This window comes from Leptidea sinapis, chromosome 45, assembly GCF_905404315.1.
Source record: "Leptidea sinapis chromosome 45, ilLepSina1.1, whole genome shotgun sequence".
Taxonomy (NCBI): Eukaryota; Metazoa; Arthropoda; class Insecta; order Lepidoptera; family Pieridae; genus Leptidea; species Leptidea sinapis.
Window position 1 is genome coordinate 144,769 of NC_066309.1, and position 20,188 is coordinate 164,956.

Genomic DNA, 20,188 nt, shown 5'->3' on the forward strand with positions numbered 1-20,188 from the left:
GCCGACACGCTTCGCTCACAGCCGACTGTTGACGATGATAACTTCAATCACGTGTCAATCACTGATTATCTTCGCGCTCGCGATGTGCTCTCTGTGCTCCGTTGTCGCGTTTGCCGCGCGCGCGCTGCCGTCTCCCGCCCCATGTGGGGGGTGTCCGGCACGACGTCTCCGGCACGACGCTTCGGCGGGCGCGGTTCGCATGTACGCGACGCGCGTGCGTCTCGCGACGCGCTCATGTCGAGTGCGAAGCGAGTCGAGATCACGACGTACGCGCAATGCGTGCGTCACATAATATTTTGTTACACACAGAGATCGTTCACGTATTTTCTAAATATAAAAACTATTACCCTGAACGGTGGATCACTTGGCTCGCGAGTCGATGAAGTACGCAGTTAACTGCGCGTCATAGTGTGAACTGCAGGACACATTTGAACATCGACATTTCGAACGAACATTGCGGTCCGTGGAGAAATATCCAGGACCACTCCTGTGTGAGGGCCGGCTGCATAAAAGAATACGACGACGCCGTCGCTGTATACTGACAACACTGTTTGCGAGCCTAAAAAACGTGTAAAACGAGTGACGGTATTCGAGCCGGGCTTGGGTAAACGCCGCCGGTTTGCCGGGGCCCGCTCGATCCGTTCGAAAATGTAAAATAAGCCGCAACGCGTGGTGCTGTTCGCGTGCAACGCCGTCTCCGCCTCACGCCCGACGTGGGTCACGGAGACGGGCGCGGTACCGGGGCGCGCTCGTTCGCTGTCACACGCGGATATCTCGTGATTAATTTTAATTAATCTATGCAGAGTTCTCTATGTGAACGGCGTGCGTGGCTGCGCCTTCGGTTCGCGTCCCGTGCGCTGCACGTATTATTTCGGCCCGACGTGAGCGTGCAAACGAGTAGGCGGACTCGCCGTCCGAAGGGCGCTTCGATCGCGGTACGTGCGCGGGTCGACGATACGTCGTTGAGACTTATTGGCGGCGCGCGCACGACGGTGTCGCTGCGCTGACGGATATCGTGTCTGCCTCATACTTTTTATCGTTGGCCTCAGATCAGGGAGGATCACCCGCCGAATTTAAGCATATTAGTAAGCGGAGGAAAAGAAACTAACCAGGATTCCCTCAGTAGCGGCGAGCGAACAGGGATAAGCCCAGCGCCGAATCCCGCGGTCGTCACGGTCGCGGGACATGTGGTGTTAGGGAGGTTCCGCTTTCTCGCGGTCGCCGCTCCCGTCCAAGTTCGTCTTGAACGGGGCCGTTTTCCCATAGAGGGTGCCAGGCCCGTAGCGACGGAGCGAGTCCGCGAGAGGGACTCTCCTCAGAGTCGGGTTGCTTGAGAATGCAGCCCTAAGTGGGTGGTAAACTCCATCTAAGGCTAAATATAACCGCGAGACCGATAGCGAACAAGTACCGTGAGGGAAAGTTGAAAAGAACTTTGAAGAGAGAGTTCAAGAGTACGTGCAACCGTTCAGGGGTAAACCGAAACTCGAATGAACGAACGGAGAGATTCATCGTCACTCCGGGGCGTACGGCGGCGTGCCGCGATGTGCGCGAGACTCGTGCTCGCGTTCACCGGTCGCCGCCGTTGTCGCGCCCGGACGGCGTGCACTTCTCTCTTAGTACACATTATGCATCGCGACCCGTTCGTCTGTTCGGCCTAAGCGTTGTCCGGGAGCCGGGCGGCTGCGCGTTCACGCGCACAGCCGTCCGACCGTGGCGATCGCCGGCCGGCGGCGGACGGTACTTGTCATGAAACGCGCACGCGTCTCCGTCCGGGGACGCGTCCGGCCCGACGCGAGCGAGAGTCGTCGTCGACATCCTGCCCTTGTGCGGATGCTGACGCGACGCCGCTGTCGTCGCAGCCGTGTAGTCACGGACTGTGCGCGTATCAGTCGGCGATGTTACTGTTTCGGGCACACGCAGGACCCGTCTTGATACACGGACCAAGGAGTCTAGCATGTGTCATTGAGTTATGAATTCAAACAGACAAAACTGAAAGGCGCAACGAAAGTAAAGGCGCGCGCTTGTCGCGCGCTCAGGGAGGATGGAGCGTCGGTCGTCAAAAATCGATCTCTCGCACTCCCGAGGCGTCTCGTTTCCAATCAGCGAATGCGGGCGCGCTCTGAGCACAGATGCTGGGACCCGAAAGATGGTGAACTATGCCTGGTCAGGTCGAAGTCAGGGGAAACCCTGATGGAGGACCGTAGCGATTCTGACGTGCAAATCGATCGTCGGAACTGGGTATAGGGGAGAGATCAAGGAGAGATCTTATGTCGATGCAGCGTGTATATATATTTAGTGTATATGATAAATAACGCCCTTTGAGCGAAAGGGAATCCGGTTCCTATTCTGGAACCCGGCAGCGGAACCGTTTCAATACTCGTTCTCTGGTCTCTCAAGCGAGTGTTCGACGGGGTAACCCAAAAGTGGCCTGAAGACGCCGCCCAGTGGTCCGGGAAGAGTTTTCTTTTCTGCCTGAGCGTTTGAGTTCCATGGAATCCTATAGAAGGGAGATATGGTTCGGAACGCGAAGAGCACCGCATTTGCGGCGGTGTCCGGATACTCTCTGCGGACCTTGAAAATTCAGGTGAGAGATGTACGTGGAGATGTCGCGCCGGCTCGTACCCATATCCGCAGCAGGTCTCCAAGGTGAAGAGCCTCTAGTCGATAGAATAATGTAGGTAAGGGAAGTCGGCAAATTGGATCCGTAACTTCGGAATAAGGATTGGCTCTGAGGACCGGGGCGTGTCGGGTTTAGACGGGAAGCGGATGCGGCCGGTGCCGGGCCTGGTCGATGCTCGCGCATGTCTCCATCGCAAGGTGGTCTCGCGCGTCGTGCTGAATCCGGACCCGCGTTCCGGCCTTTTGCGGATCTTCCTAGCCGTAAGTCCGCGTCGGTTTCGTCTCGTGCGCGATCGGCGCGGTACTGTACGACCGCCGTTCAACAGTCAGCTCAGAACTGGCACGGACAAGGGGAATCCGACTGTCTAATTAAAACAAAGCATTGCGATGGCCCTCGCGGGTGTTGACGCAATGTGATTTCTGCCCAGTGCTCTGAATGTCAACGTGAAGAAATTCAAGCAAGCGCAGGTAAACGGCGGGACTAACTATGACTCTCTTAACTGCAACACGCTAATGCTCCCGGAGCAGGGCCCTAACGGGCTGGAGTGTCCGAGTTGCTCCACTGGGGGTGTACGGCCCGTTCCTGGATTTGCTGGCAAAATACTGTGGACGGGGGATCATAGACTGAGTCTCTTTGAGGCGATGACGTGCGTGCACTACCCTTTGCAATGGGGAAGAGCTAATGCGCTGCGCGTAAAGTGCAGTTGCATTAGTGAAGCCCAACTCCTACCCACGACCTGCACGCGGTGCCGCCGCTCTTAACTAACGTTGGATAGAAATATCCATTTTGAGGGGAGGGGGAAAGCCAAAACATCCTTTCAGCCATCAACTGCCAGAGTGCTGAACCTCGCCGCGTTCCCTGGCTTTCAAGCGAGGAGCATGCTCTACTGCTAGGTCAACAGGCTTGCCTGGAGGCTGAGCGGGGAGCGTGCATTATCACCTGTACGATCCACGCCACATAGCGGGTGATGCATTGGGGGTAAGCCCCCAATGAGCTCCGATGGGGTGCCCGTTTGCGGGTGCTCAAGTACAGTGGTCCTTCGGGAGGAGCCTAGCGAAAGCCGCGTACGAATCGGCTGTGAAGGGTTAGCAGCCCCCACGGCCGACAATCTAAGAGAAGCTATGTCGAATTATGTGAGCCGTACCACGGCAGTGGATTTGACCTCTGACCTCCCGCAGGAGTCAGAGAGCATCTCGATTCTAAACCCGGACGCTGAATCTGGTCGATCGCCGAGCGGTGGTCATCTCCAGTTCACGTGTCCGATTTGTACACGACCATTCAATACTGCTATCGGGCTGGGCGTCCATAAACAAAGGGCCCACCCGGTGCATTTGAACGCCGAAGCCGCCCCTACAGATAGGGTAAAGAGGAGGTGGAGCGATGAAGAGTTGACGATGTTGGCGCGTACTGAAGCGGGATTAATTGTTGAGACCGGGAAGTGCACCAATATTACCCTGGCGGCTCGTCTCTCAGGTTCCGGAAGGACTGTGGAGGCGATTAAGGGCCAAAGGCGCTCCGCTGCGTACAAAAGCAAAGTGCTCGAGTACGTAGAGGAGATGCGGATTTCGGCCACCATCAGGGAGGTGGAGCTGTCCCGCGAAGCAACGACGCCCGTGGAAGACCAGCCGACAACCGACTCTAGAGTGCAAACCACTGACCTTGATGACCCCTTCGCCGAATTGACTTCGGATAGGCCAGACGCGTCGGAACTGCTTGCCAAACTACTCTGCGAGAGGGAGGCGGCACGGAAGATGCGAATGAGCCTGGAGTCACGAGGTAGGGGGCGGCGGAAGAAAACCCACAAGTCCGGAAACGCCACCGGCTTGAAGATGACCTCGCGAAAGCGGAGGCGCGAAGAGTACGCTAGGGTTCAGGAGATATTCAAAAAATCACGAAGACGTGCTGCAGCTGAGGTAATAGATGGCGCAACCAGGGGCGTGAAGCACTCTCTTGGGGATGTGGTGTCATATTGGCAGCCTATACTTGAGGCAGTGTCGACCGCTGCTGGGCCCACACCGGAAGCTCTGAAGGCCTTACGGCTGAAAGAGCGGCACGGAGGCACGCGCGACTATTCCCAGCTCTGGGCCCCATTTTCTGCTCAAGAGATCAGAAAGGCCCGTATCGATCTTCGAACTGCGCCAGGTCCTGACGGCATTACGCCTGACGACTGGCGTAGTATACCCCTGTAATCCAAGGCGGACCTCTTCAACGAATGGATGAGGATAGGCGAAATCCCAGAACTACTGCGAAAAAGCAGAACTGTCTTCTTGCCAAAGAACGAGGAGCCTGCGGGCCCCGGCGACTACCGGCCAATTTCGATTGCGTCGATACCGCTGAGGCATATGCATAGTCTCTTGGCTCGGAGAATTTTGAATTGTTGCCCCCCGGACTATCGTCAGCGAGGATTCGTCCACGCCGACGGCTGCCTAGAAAACACAGCGGTGTTGGATACGGTTCTGGGGGATAGCAGGAGCAAGTTGCGGGAATGTCATGTGGCTGTGCTAGACTTCTCCAAGGCCTTTAACACAGTGTCGCATGAGGCGCTTGTCAAGCTACTTGTAGAGAGAGGCCTACCCATGGCTTTCTGTGACTACGTTGCTCGCCTTTACCAAACAGCCCTCACTACGTTGGCGACTTCGGAGGGGACAAGTGACCCTGTGAAAGTGGGGAAGGGAGTTCGGCAGGGGGACCCGCTGTCTCCGATCCTGTTCAACATGGCGATGGACATTATACTGGCTTTTTTGCCTCCAGGGGTAGGGTACCGTCTAGGAACGGAGATCATCTCCGCCCTTGCGTACGCCAATGACCTCGTGCTAATCGCGAGCACAAAGGCGGGAATTCAGGAGTCCATCGATGTGGTGCACAGGGTTGGAATGATGATGGGCCTCCATCTGAACCGTTCGAAAAGCGCCGTGCTTTCGTTAGTGCCAGATGGACACAGCAAGAAGATCCATTACATCGCCGAAAACACCTTTAAGGTGGGCGCGAAGTGGCACAGGCAAGCCATTTGTGTGGAAAGATGGCGCTATCTCGGAGTCGACTTCACTCCGGCTGGATCAGTGATGTTAGAGCAAGACATAAAAAAGGCCTTACAGAACACAACAAAGGCCCCTCTTAAGCCACAACAGCGGCTAGAAATCCTTAGAGGGCACCGGTTGCCCCGATTCCTAAGAGGTCTCGTACTTGGGAAGGTGACGGACGACAAGCTAAGGATGCTCGACATCGAAATCCAGAAGGCGATTCGGTCATGGCTAAGGCTCCCATTGGATACAGCTGTCGGATATTACCACGCGTCTGTTAATGACGGCGGTCTAGGCGTGCCCTCCTTCCGTTCGGCGATTCCTGATCTCATCGTACGTAGGTACGGTAGGTTGGGGGCGTCGGATTGGGGGGCTGCCGCAGCCGCCGCTAAATCCAAAAGAATTATTAACAAGATGCGGTGGGCAAAGAAGCTGTTATTCAAGTTATCAACGGTTTGCCCGAAAACAGGCCAAAGGTCTATCTCCCTGTATTGGAAAGAAAAACTGCATGGATCAGTAGACGGCTATGAATTACGGGAGTCGTCGCGGGTTAAGGGATCCACCCGCTGGATTCGTGCGAAATGCCACCAAATAACCAGCCGCGATTATGTGGACTTTGTTATTTGCCACATAAATGCATTACCGTCTCGAACTAGAACCACTAGGGGACGCAGATCAGAGATTTCGGAGCCTGAGTCGAACTGCCGTGCAGGCTACATGGTCAAGGAGACGACGGCTCATATAATACAAAAGTGTTTTAGAACACATGGCGGCCGGATAGAAAGACACAACAGGGTAGTGAAGATACTCGCCTCGGCGTTAGCGGAGCAAGGGTGGACCGTTGAACTACAGCTCCACGTCCAGACTGGTGATAAAGGACTTAGGAAGCCGGACATCATTTGCAAAAGGGATGGTGAGTTGACGCACAGGTAGACTCCGGCCAGCGCCCGCTCGATCAAGCCCATCGTGAGAAGCGTAATAAATATGCCGAACACAGGGACTTGATCGAGAGGGTACGCAGCCGTTTGGGACTGCACGGAGCAGCAAAGATCAACGTTACCTCTTGCACCATATCCTGGCGCGGTGTATGGAGCAGAGCATCCTATATAGATCTTAAGAAACTGCTGCGGCTGAAGGAGTTGTTCTTCGATAGCGTTTCGATTGTTTCGTTGAGAGGGTCGTGTATGAATTGGACGCGGTTCAATCAGATGACCGAGAACCGCTTGAGCGATCGGCCAGAGTCAGGGCCCGGGCTCCTGCGGTAAGGGTTGACGCCGGACCCGCCGGTTCTTCCCGCCAGTTCTTACCCTGGGTTGCAAGACTCAGGAGACTGGTCCCCAGTATAAAACATCGAACCGGACCACGGCGAAATTTTCGCAAGTTCGTCAGTGGGGGGGGACAGTGGTGTCCTCGGGGATCCATAATGATTACAAGTAATCCTTTTGTGAAAACTTAATGATCAAAATGGATTGGTCACGGAACACCGACGAAGCGGGAGGAAAATAGCCAAATGCCTCGTCATCTAATTAGTGACGCGCATGAATGGATTAACGAGATTCCCGCTGTCCCTATCTACTCACTAGTACCTTGAGGGAAAGTTGGAAATAGGCGCGATGTATGTTGTCACGTCTGTTAGTGGACAGTCGGTATAGGGTGTTCAGCTGTACTTCAGGGTGCTCACCCAAAAAGTTGGCCAAATAGCCACCTCATCTCGGTTATCCGAGCAACGGGCGTGGTGGCCTTCAATTGACCTGAAGTAGATGGTTCCGAAAGAATCCTCGGCGGTTACCCGTCAAACGTGGTGGAGGTAGCTCTACCGACACGGGGGCTATGGGGGAGGGGAGATCACTGGGTATCAGTGCCCCTCCATTGGTGTCGGACTCGTAGTGGCTTGGCGCCAATGGGATGTAGATCTTTATAACCCAAAGGTTGACAAGTCCTTGGGAAGGGGAGTGTCCCTATCTACTATCTAGCGAAACCACAGCCAAGGGAACGGGCTTGGGAGAATCAGCGGGGAAAGAAGACCCTGTTGAGCTTGACTCTAGTCTGGCATTGTAAGGAGACATGAGAGGTGTAGCATAAGTGGGAGATCGTTCGCGGTCGTCGCTGAAAAACCACTACTTTCATTGTTTCATTACTTACTCGGTTGGGCGGAAGCGGTGCGCGGTCGATAATATCGGCGGGCGTACGGTGTTTCGTTCCAAGCGTGCAGAGTGGCGACGTGGCGGCAACGCTCGTCGCCGTACAACTCCCGCGTGATCCGGTTAGAAGACACTGCCAGGTGGGGAGTTTGACTGAATAACGCAGGTGTCCTAAGGCCAGCTCAGCGAGGACAGAAACCTCGCGTGGAGCAAAAGGGCAAAAGCTGGCTTGATCCAGATGTTCAGTACGCATAGGGACTGCGAAAGCACGGCCTATCGACCTTTAGTATAAAGAGTTTTTAGCAAGAGGTGCCAGAAAAGTTACCACAGGGATAACTGGCTTGTGGCGGCCAAGCGTTCATAGCGACGTTGCTTTTTGATTTTTCGATGTCGGCTCTTCTTATCATTGCAAAGCAAAATTCGCCAAGCGTTGGATTGTTCACCCATCAAAAGGGAACGTGAGCTGGGTTTAGACCGTCGTGAGACAGGTTAGTTTTACCCTCCTGATGGCGTGTCGTTGCGATAGTAGTACTGCTCAGTACGAGAGGAACCGCAGTTTCGGACATTTGGTTCATGCACTCGGCCGAGCGGCCGGTGGTGCGAAGCTACCATCCGCGGGATTATGCCTGAACGCAGCCTCTGAACTGAGCTGAGCCTCTAAGGCCGAAGCCAGCCTAGCCGAATCCGGCAAGGATATACTCACTGTGGAGCCCCGAGTGTCGGGAGGCTCTAAACAATGTGACTGTACTAGTCGCGTTTTATTCGTAAGACGCGACGTCGAAGCCCATTTGGAACGCGACGAACGGTGCGAGCGGTATTAACACGTGCACCACGGCGTCGAAGTTTCGAATTTACCTCAGTTCGATGTCGGGGCTCGGAATAGTCTGTAGACGCCTTTTGCCCTGCACTTTTCCCGGGGCGTAAAAAGAATAGGGGAGTCCCAGGCCCATGGGTGTCATAAGAGGCGACTAAGGGCTTTTTAGAAGTGGGAGAGTCACGCTGCCGTCTTTTGACGTCAGCACAATCGGGCCAGACTCGTCCGGGTTAATTACCACACTCACACAGAATACCGGCGTGAAGTAGCGGCCTAGTGCCGCTATGTTTCGCATATGTTAGTGTCGAGGACCGGTGGCCATTCCCCCCCACTCCTCCACCCGAATATGACAGCGGTACTCAAAAAGATTTTACCCCAGGAGGGTACCGGCTCTACCAGAGTTGGAGAATCCCTCCCGGGCACTCTAGCCCGGGCTGCCCTTCGTATTCTGGGGAGGGCACAGAACCGCGCATGACCAAGGACAAACGAGGCAGTATCACCACGGCACCCTACTCCACACTCAACGTGGACTTTTGCAATATCAGGGGAATTCACTCCAATTTAAACGCCGTCCACCACCACCTTGAGACGGCGCAGCCGGCCTTGTGTTTCCTTACTGAGACGCAGATATCTCATATTTAACGTACCCCGGGTACAAAATTGAGCACAATTTTTTGCCTCATGCCGGGGTATGTGTGTACGTTAGGGAGGATATCTGCTGTCGCCGTCTCGGCAATTTTGAGGGTAGGGACCTGTCCACTCTCTGGCTCTGCGTAGATTTAGATGACCGCGTCCGCATCTATGCATGTGTCTACAGGTCCCATAGTGGTGACGCAGAAACCGATCATCTCATGGGCTGCGTTCAAGCGGCAATTGACGACGTACTTGCACAGATCCCCTCCGCTGAAATCGTAGTCTTGGGTGATTTCAACGGGCACAATGCCGAATGGCTTGGATCACGTACCACAGACTACGCAGGGCGATCTGTGCATAATTTTGCATTGGCGTATGGTCTGTCCCAATTGGTTGAGTCGCCAACGCGGCTCCCGGATGTGGATGCCACATGCCGTCCTTATTGGATCTTCTGCTGACTACACATCCCGATGGTAACCAGGTCTTTGTCGACGCCCCTCTCGGAACGTCCGACCATTGCCTGGTCAGGAGTGTAGTGCCTATCCGACGCCAACGTCGCAGACCACCAGCGACCCGCCGCGTTTGGCACTACAAGTCAGCAGATTGGGATAGGATGCGTTCCTTTTTTGCATCCTACCCTTGGGGCAGGGTTTGTTTCCCTTCGGATGATCCTAGTGCCTGCGCCGTTGCAGTAGCCGATGTGATACTACAGGGTATGGATATTTTTATTAAAGTCAAAACACGTCGTCAAAATCGGCGAGCAGCTTTCCAGTTACCCGACCGGAACACGCAAGTTCTGGTCGTTGTCGAAAGCTGCTCTTGGTAACTTCAGCCAGCCGGATGGCATTTCTCCAATCGTTCTTAGAAAGTGTGCCCCTGAGTAGACGCCGGTGCTAACGCGTTTATTCCGATACTCTTATTCTAAAGGCGTAGTCCCTGACTCATGTCAGTCAGCCCTTGTCCATCCGATCCAAAAAAAAGGAGACAGTTCGGATCCGCCAAACTACAGGCCTATTGCTATTACCTCCTGCTCTCCAAAATCATGGAGAGCATACGAGACCGACAATACGGGTTTTGCCATGATCGGTCGGCAGGTGATCTTCTGGTATACCTAACACATAGATGGGCAGCGGCTATTGAAAGCAAGGGGGAAGGCCTGGCAGTTAGCCTGGATATAGCGAAGGGGTTTGATCGTGTATGGCACAAGGCGCTCCTCTCCAAACTTCCATCATTTGGGCTTCCCGAGAGCTTGTGCAAGTGGACCTCCAGCTTCCTCACTGGGCGCAGCATACAGGTAGTTGTCGACGGATATTGTTCGAACCCGAAGCCCGTAAATGCTGGAGTGCTCCAAGGCTGTGTGCTGTCTCCCACGCTGTTTCTTCTGCATATCAATGATATGTTGGACACCTTCAACATTCATTGCTATGCAGACGATAGCACTGGTGATGCCGTCTACACTGGCCATGCAGGTCTCTCTCGGGAAATCGTCGACCAGTGCCGGGAGAAACTTGTGTCTTCTATCGAGTCCTCTCTTGTGAAGGTCGCGGAATGGGGTAAATTGAACCTTGTCCAATTTAACCCCCAGAAGACTCAAGTTTGCGCGTTTACCACTAAAAAAACCCCATTTGTCGTATCACCGCTCTTCGAGAACACTTCTCTTAAAGCCGCGCCTAGTATCGGAATACTGGGTCTCGAAATCTCGAGCGATTGCCAATTTTGTGGTCATCTGGAAGGCAAAGCCAAATTGGCTTCAAAGACACTGGGCGTCATTAATAGAGCACGGCAATACTTCAAGCCGGCCCACATACTAGCGCTCTACAAAGCGCAGGTCCGGCCGCACATGGAGTATTGCTGTCATCTCTGGTCTGGCGCACCCCAATATCAGCTCGATCCATTTGACCGCGTGCAACGCAGAGCAGCTCGAATTGTCGGGGACCCAGTGCTTCGCACGACACGCCACAAGTTAGGATATCATCCTCACCATCTGGATGTTTGGCGGTCCTCCACAGTGCGGTTTTCAAGGAGCTTTCTTCCACGTACTACAAAGCTGTGGAATGAGCTTCCTTGTGCGGTGTTTCAGGGACGATACGACATGGGTACCTTCAAAAAGGCGCGTTCACCTTCCTTAAAGGCCGGCAACGATCCTGTGATTCCTCCGGTGTTGCAAGAGATTGTGGGCGGCGGTGATCACTTAACAACAGGTGACCCGTATGCTCGTTTGTCCTCCTATTCCATAAAAAAAAAGAGATGACTTACGATCCTGGCGGGGTGTTGTGTTCGGTAGAGCAGCGTCGTGCTGCGATCTGTTGAGACTCAGCCCTACGCCAGGTGATTCGTCCGAGGACGCATCGTCGCCGAGCAGAGTTGTGTGTGTGCAAACGAACAACAGCCAACATAATATTATAATAACAAAATAATATAATATTATCATAATATTTCGTCGCGACGGACGCGTCACGCGATTTCTCATAATTATAAATTTTTTTAATATATTATTATTTATTATAGTTGAAAGACATGGTTGTTGTACACGGCGACTACTCTAATGATAACGAGTACGATCATTTTCAGGTTATTATGTCGAGTTGAGTGTTGTGATAATAAGTGTACATCGCCGTCGGCGGCGGCGGCGGCTCCGGTGGTGTTGGGCGCACTGCGCAAATTCCAAAAGCGAGTACGATCGGCCCCAAAAGCGAGTACGGTCGGCCCCAATAGCGGGTACGGTCGATTCCTCAATAGCGAGTACCGCCTAGCGCGAGGAGCGCGGCGCTCCCGGACGGATATCTCACTTACTTGTTTTCTCCAATATCGAGTACCGCCGAGCGCGAGGAGCGCGGCGCTCCCTGCCGGTCTCCCCCGGACGTATATCTCACTTACTTGAATAGAGGACCGAATAGCGAATTGACAAAAACAAAACTATAATCTAATGCACAGGAACAGGAACTATATTATATATAGATAATTTGTCGCTTGATGAATTAAGCTAAATTAAGAATTTATAACAATTATTCTTGTTTTAACTTTGTGACGTTGTAACTTTTAACATAAGACTAACCACTGGGCTATATGAGTCGTCAAATTAACAAGATATTAACACAAATTTAAAAAAATGTTTGTGGTGAAAAATAGATATTAGCCGATTCTCCGACCTACTGTATATGCATATAAAATTTGGTAAAAATCAGTAAAGCTATTTCGGAGGAGTAAGGTAACTAACATTGTGACACGAGAATTTTATATATAAGATTAGCGGACACGACAGACGTTGTCCTGTACACACGTCTTAAATTTTAAAAATCGGTCCAGCCGTAAGAATGTGTTCACTAACATACACATGAGCAGGAGAATTATATATGGAGTTCACTGTCAACACACATACAGAAGAATTATATATATAAAGATAATAATAATGATAATTATGCCTTAAGCAAATATTAGAATAATATAAAGACATACACTGATGCTTAAACTAATGTTCTGCCTCGAAATCCGTCTGTGTCCCTCTTTCAACAATGGCTTCCAACTGTAACCATTTTCCTCTGTCAGTAGCCAAAATTGAAAATGTACTATTTATGGTAGAGGAGGACAAACGACCGTACTCGTCACCTGATGTTAAGTGATCAGCGCCGCCCTTATTCTCTTGCAGCAACAGAGGAATCACAGGAGCATTGCCGGCCTTTAAGGATGGTGTTCGCGCTTTTTTTGAAGGTACCCATGTCGTACGGCCCTGGGAACACCGCACAAGGAAGCTCATTCCACAGCTTGGTAGTACGTGGAAGAAAGTTCATTTAAAACCGCACTGTAAAAGAACGCCACACTCCGAGGCGGTACTTCCCGCTGTGGCCTTTATTCCATCAATAGATCTTCTTGTGGGCCCACCTCTAATCCTTCTCTTGTTCCTTCTACACCAGAACATTATAGTTTTTGACCAATATTCGTGTCCCCTAATAATTGCATGTTCTGTCCGTTTTTTTTTTTTTTTAAATTAAATAAAATAAATTATTAATTATTAATCTAAGTATTGATACATTTTTAATGGATAATTTTACGATCTACAATTTTTGTCCGAGATACTTGTATGATAAAACTTACCTACCGTTTTGCTGAAAATCACGAAAAATGTGAGTAAGTAAGTAAGTAAGTAAGTAAGCAAGTAAGTAAGTAAGTAAGTAAGTAAGTAAGAAATAATTTTGATTTGATTTGAAATATATTTTGTTTCGGAGGTTTTTTATTTGATTTCGGAGGGAAAATGAAATGTACATGTCGCGCGTTTAGAACTGAAAATGATCGTACTCGTTATTAAAAAAGTTTAAAAAAAAGATTAAAAGAGCGAGTTTTTTCTTCGAAGCCGCAATGCATATTTAATATATTGTAATTAATAAATAGTAAAATCAAATCAAAATCACTTTATTCACATATCAGAGTTTACACGTTCATATCGTTCGCGTGCACCACACATATGGCAGTCGGCGTCGAGAGTCGAGTCCGTAGCGAACGGTTCGCGACGCCGAATTCAACGCCGCTCAAGTTTTTTCTTGTAAAAAGAGTGAAAAACGCACGCGAGAAAATACAAACGCGCACAACACCACCCCCACCACAACAACTGCTGCTGTTTTATTATTCTCGTCGTCGTCATCGTCATTCATATTTTATTTAATATATATTTATATTTGAGTAAGTTTGTGAATTCGCGCGATGATAACGATGATATAATAACAATACGGTTGGTACTCTCGGGGCAGAGCTGTGTGTCTGTGTCTGTGTTTGTGTCGCGCGTTGTTTTATATGTTCTTTTTTTACAATATAAAAAATGAGACAGACTCACCGCGCTGTGTCGATCGAGCGTTTTCGAGTTTCCCTATGATGATGATAGGATGATATTTGATTTGGTGATTTGAAAGGTTTTTTGTGATTTCGTTTCTCATAATTCCTCTCTTCACTCTCTCTATATTATCATACGCTGCGGCGATCCTAGACACCTAGAAACCTAGAAAGGATTTGATGTTTTTGGCACATTTAGGAACTGGGAATTCTTGGACAGCTTTTGTTTTCTATGGATCAGGTTTCACACCGTGTTCAGTTATAACATGACTTAAATATCCTACCTCTTTCCTTAAGAAATCGCATTTGTCAGCTTGCAGTTTGAGATTATGACTTCTAAGTTTTTGAAAAACGGATTTTAAGTTTTTGATATGTGTCTTTAAATCATATGAATATACAACTATGTCATCTAATTACACAAAACAGAGCTCACGTTGTAGTCCGGCTAACACGTTATTCATTAACCGTTGGAATGTTGCGGGTCCGTTTTTTAAGCCAAAAAGCATACGAGTAAACTCATAATGTCCTTGGGGTACACTAAATGCTGTTTTGCATGTATCTTGGGTATTAACTTTTATTTGATGGAAACCTGAGCACAGATCTAAAGTAGTGAAATATTTGGATTTGCCGAGTTGGTCAAGGATTTCAGTAATGTTTGGAATTGAATAAGTATCTCCTATAGTTATGTCGTTAAGTTTACGATAGTCAATTACGATTCTCCATTTTTGAGTTCCAGAAGCATCCATTTTATTTGGTACTACCCATATAGGCGCAGACCAGGGAGATGATGACGGTTTATCTATACCTTGGCTAAGCATCTTTTCAATTTGAGTCTGTACTTCTTTCTTATGTGCTTCTGGAAAACGGTAAGTCTTTACACTTATTGGATTATTTGTGGTAGTATTGATGTCATGTTGTAGAGTGTCAGTTGAAGTCAAAGGTTTGTCTGGTAAATGAAATATATCAGAAAACTGAGAACACATATCAATGAGTGAGTCGGATTCTTCTTCGTTAAGATGAGCTGTGCGCAACGATTTGAGTACCCTTTTAGATCGGTCAACTATGGATTCAGAGGAAGAAGGCATAATATTATTTGGATAGTAATCGATTGGATGTAATGTCAATAGTATATTAGGATCCAGTGATACAGAACTCTCAGACACACTAACAACGGATATATTTACTCTATTATTCTCCTTTACTTTAACAATACAATTGGCTAATAAAAGTGTATCTGAAATCTGTTCATCTAGTATGAGGCCTTCTATGATAGTTTCAGATCGAGGGGGTATTTCATAGGTTGGTTCATGGAAATGAATTTTGATTTTGTTACCATCTGGGCCTTCTAAATGTCCTGTTTTATAATTTATTTTAATGTCAAAGCTTGAAAAAGTCATTACCTAAAATGCCATCATATTGAAGACATATTTGATCTACTACATGAAACTGGTAAGAAATTGGGAGATTGACTATTAAGAATTCCAATTTTGTTGTGCCAAGACAGCGAATTGACTCATCGTTGATATCTACCCCTTTTATTGTAACTACGTCACTTTTGTTAATAGTTTGAGCTTCAAATAAGCATGAGTGTTTAAGTAAGCATATAGAGGATCCAGTGTCTACAAGAAGATTTATTGGTTGATTGGTTTCGGAGGTTCGTAATACAACACAAGGGAGATATCTTTTGGAACTAGTATTAATTTTATAAACTTTCATGTTTTCAGGAGAATTAGCGGGTATTGAGGAAACAGTGGATTCAGTGGGTATAGTACTCATAATGGGCCTAGTTGTAGTAAAGATAGAGGTTACGGTGTTATTATTTGATGCAGTGGATGCAGCGTTTATATATGATTCAGTGGATACGGCGGATACAGCGGATACGGTGTTTCTTTTTTATTTAATGTTTTTAAACGATGCAGTGGATACAGAGTTTCTTTTGGACTCAGCGGATACAGTGGATACAGCGGATACAGTGGATGCAGTGGATACAGTGGATGCAGCGGATACAGTGGATGCAGAGGATACAGAGTTTCTTTTGGACTCAGTCGATACAGTGGATACAGTGGATGCAGAGTTTCTTTTTGATTTAGTGGATACAGCGGATGCAGTGGACACAGAGTTTCTTTTGGACTCAGTGGATACAGTGGATGCAGCGGATACAGTGGATGCAGCGATTTTATATGATGCAGTGGATACAGAGGATACAGTGGATACAGGGTTTCTTCTCCTACAGCGTCTCTATATGATACAGTGGATACTTTTTGTATGATTCAGTGGATATAGTGGAATTAGAATTTTTTGATAGAGTAGATATTGCAAATTGTGTATCGACTTTAGAACGTTTTCAGTTTCCCGGGCGATACTGGTCGGGAAATCGTCTTAGTTTAAATTATCCTGATGCATATATTCAGGACTATTTTCATCACTACAATCGTGTTGATGGTTGTAGTTGGATTCTATATTATGAACACGATTTGACTTTCTTTGTTCCGTGTTCTGATTAAAAGTATAATTTCGATTTAAGTTTGGATTAATTGGATTTGTAGGTTGGTTTGAGAATCGGCGGTTGTTATTATACTGCCAGTTACGGCAGTTTTCTATATTATGTCCTACGTTCTTGCAATATCTATCTATAATATAATGGAGCTGGAAAATTTGTTTGGTTTCGTGAAGCGATTTGGTTGAGCTTGGACTTGTTTTTGTGTTGAGCTAGGACGTGGTGATGTATTGTGTTTTTTGTTTAATGTAACTCCTAGTAGTTTTTCTTCCGTTATAGCGAAAGCAATGGCCTCAATTAATGTGGTTGGATGTCGTGGCTGAAGGCCAATCATGAAAACATTTCGGGCGAGGTCTTGCATAGTTGGTACGCGACCTGCAAGTTCGTCCTTCTTCTTTGTTGGTATTGAAATATTTATCCCAGTGAGGAGTTTCGAAAGGCAAGATTCCACTATTAATGTGTATTGACTGACACTTTCATTTGCTAATGGACGGCACTCTTGTAAGTCGGCTAAAAGGTAGGAGTAGTGTTTCGTGTCGACGAATTGCGCTCTGATTGAACATGCTGAATCTGCCTTCCCTTCTAATCTACTTCAAAATAAAATTAAGAAGGATATCGCTTTGAGTCGTGGATGCTAGATTTATAGCATTTCTGCAATTATTAAAAAATAGGCTAAGTTGGTCTCTAGACCCATCAAAGCTGTTGATGAATTTAATTAAGATGTTTAAGTCGGTTTCAGACATTATAACGGGCTTAGACATGGAAGATATGAACAATATCTAGGAATATACAAACTTAAAAAATATCCTACACTGACTCTTAGCCTAATTCTGAGCACTATTTTATTGATGATTCAAGACTTACAGGGCAACGACGACTGCAATTGCGCCGATTAACATATTTCACTCAATAATGAATGTCACAACACTCACAATTTAAAGACCTTTTTGTTTATTTTGACACAGAATATATACTTCACGGTTTCACACACGAGATCTTCGGAGCCGTATTTGGGTAGGGGAATTTCGTATCCCACCACTGCCACCAAAATGTTATACCGAAAGGAAAATCTCCCTTTTTAAAAAGAAAAGTTTATTCACACAAATACAAGTATTAATAAAAACAGTGGAAAAGATACAGAGAATATAGATTTGGTAGAATTAGTACTTTAAATATAACACGTTTATTAGGATAGAAGACCGGCGATTGACTGACTAAACTGCTTTTGCTCCCGTTAGGTCGTGGTGTATACATATATAGTAGTAATCAAAATATTGACTAATCAATATTAAATGCTTAATCAGCCTTATGCCCTACATTCTAAGGGTATAACAGCACGCATTCACACACTCACACATAGGTACATACATTTATCATATAAGTATATAATAATAAAAAGTACTTAAGTACCTGTTCTTTAAGAATTAAAAATTGTTATTGTAAATCTATGTCGCTGTATTGTTAAGGTATTCAAAAATAACTTTCTAAATATTTAAATTGAAAATTTTTATTCATTTCATAACTTTAATATTATTTCACTACTATGGCAATAAAACTTTTGTTAAAAATAACACATTGCTGAAATAGAAGAGCGGAGACACCTGGTACAGGCATTATTTGCCTTAAAGGTGACTCAGGCCACTAGCTGCTGGAAACCTATGTTTTTAAGAGAAATAATTTATTATTATTATTGTCTTTATTACAATTTCATCTTATTTTCTACATTTATATATATAACATATTTATAAAAAAACAATATAACAAATATAAATATAAGTTGGTTCAGGACAATTCCGCCGGTGGTTAGGGCGACAGACTGAGGAACTTCCGCACGATGCGTGCCGTTCCCAAAACAGCTGCTTTCTGTAACTGACCCTTTATCCAGTTATTAAGTGAGAGCCTCTTGAGATGATGGTCGAGCCACTTTGCTATAAGACCGTTAACAGAAACGACTATTGGGACAATTATTGTTGAATCAACATCCCACATGTCAGTTACCTCGTGGTAACTGACATGTGGTGACTCTAGGTACTTCGACAATTTGTCTATTTCAGCTTTCACAAGGTTATCATCACACGGAACGGTGATAGCAACAATAAATGTCCGACGCTCTAACCGATCTACAAACACAATATCAGGCTTATTAGCAATGATAATTCTGTCCATGATGATAGATCGGTCCGAGTAAAGCTTGGCACAGCTGTTTTCCAGAACTGGCTCCGGAGTATACTTATAATATGTGACTTAAAAATGCACAAGATTGTATCGAAGAGCAAGTTGCTGATGGATAATCCTGGCTACTTGGTTGTGTCTGTGCAAATACTCCCCACGGGCAAGACGAGAACAACCGGAAATAATATGTCCGATAGACTCACCAGATTGTTGGCACGCCCGACATATGTCTACTGTAATAAAACGCAATTGCTGTAGCGACAAGACTGACAGTTTTATTTCATAGCAGCACGTGGATACAAAACATAGACAAGTCCATAGAGAATCAACCTACTACTGTTCTATTACATTATGATACTGTCTATCCTACTAATATTATAAATGTGAAAGTTTAAATGTCTGGATGTATGTTTGAACTTCTTTAACGCAAAATCTACTGAATAGATTTTGATGAAACTACAATAATATAGCTTACACACCAGAATAACAAATAGGCTATAATTTATAAAACTTTAGTGTGAATTATACAAAATATAAAAGAAGTGTGATTGTTACTAATGAATACAACTAGCGCCATCTCTTATCAACTAGCAAGGAAAAGATCAATACAATTTATATGGCAAAACAACGTTTGCCAGGTCAGCTTGTATTATATATTTTGATAATATTCTAACACCTCCACTTATCAAAATAATATAAACAAACTAAATAACCTCTTAAAAATCTACACTTGACTCTTAACAAATTTAGATAGTTAAACAATGCTCTTAAGACCTAATTTTTTTAACAAAATTATTGTGCTTATTACTAGTTACACCTTTAGTTAAAAGATCAGCTGGTATTTCAGATGTTGATTTATGTACAATTTTGACAATATTATTGGCAACAGTGTCTCTTACAAAATGATGATGGATGGATATATTTTGTTCTCCTGTGGAACAAAGGATTCTCGGTCAACTTCTGAGCACCCTGATTGTCATTGTACAGAGTTATAGTATAATTACAGCTAATAATCTCTGACAACAAATTTTTTAAGTAAATAGCTTCCTTACAGGCCTCCAATATTGCCATATACTCACTTTCTGTGCTAGACAATGCTACTGTTTGCTGCTTTTTGCACTCATATGATACTACAGCTCCTGACAATATAAAACAGAAACCTGTATAGGATTTCCTATCAATGTTATTAGGGCCCCAGTCAGCATCTACAAAGCCGATTATTATTATCTTTGGTATACATCAATCCATAAGACTTGGTTTTCTTTAAATATTATAGTATACACTTTGCATGTCTCCAATGGACAGCTGTAAAGCAATTATTGAATTGGCTCAAATAACTGACACTAAAACTTATATCTGGACGTGTTAAAACTGACAAATACATCAGGCTTCCCAAGAGTTGCTGATAAGGGAACTGTTTCTTGACACTATCAGACTTATCCAATTTAAAGTTATATTCTATTGGTGTAT

At 46.7% G+C, this 20,188-nt stretch overlaps 1 non-coding gene across 1 annotated transcript; it reads left to right on the forward strand.

The window, feature by feature from the left end:
• The first annotated feature begins 344 nt into the window (after positions 1–344).
• Positions 345–501, forward strand: LOC126977599 (5.8S ribosomal RNA). Its single transcript, XR_007732274.1, has one exon. It is a non-coding gene; the product is annotated as a 5.8S ribosomal RNA (ribosomal RNA).
• Positions 502–20,188: the final 19,687 nt, after the last annotated feature.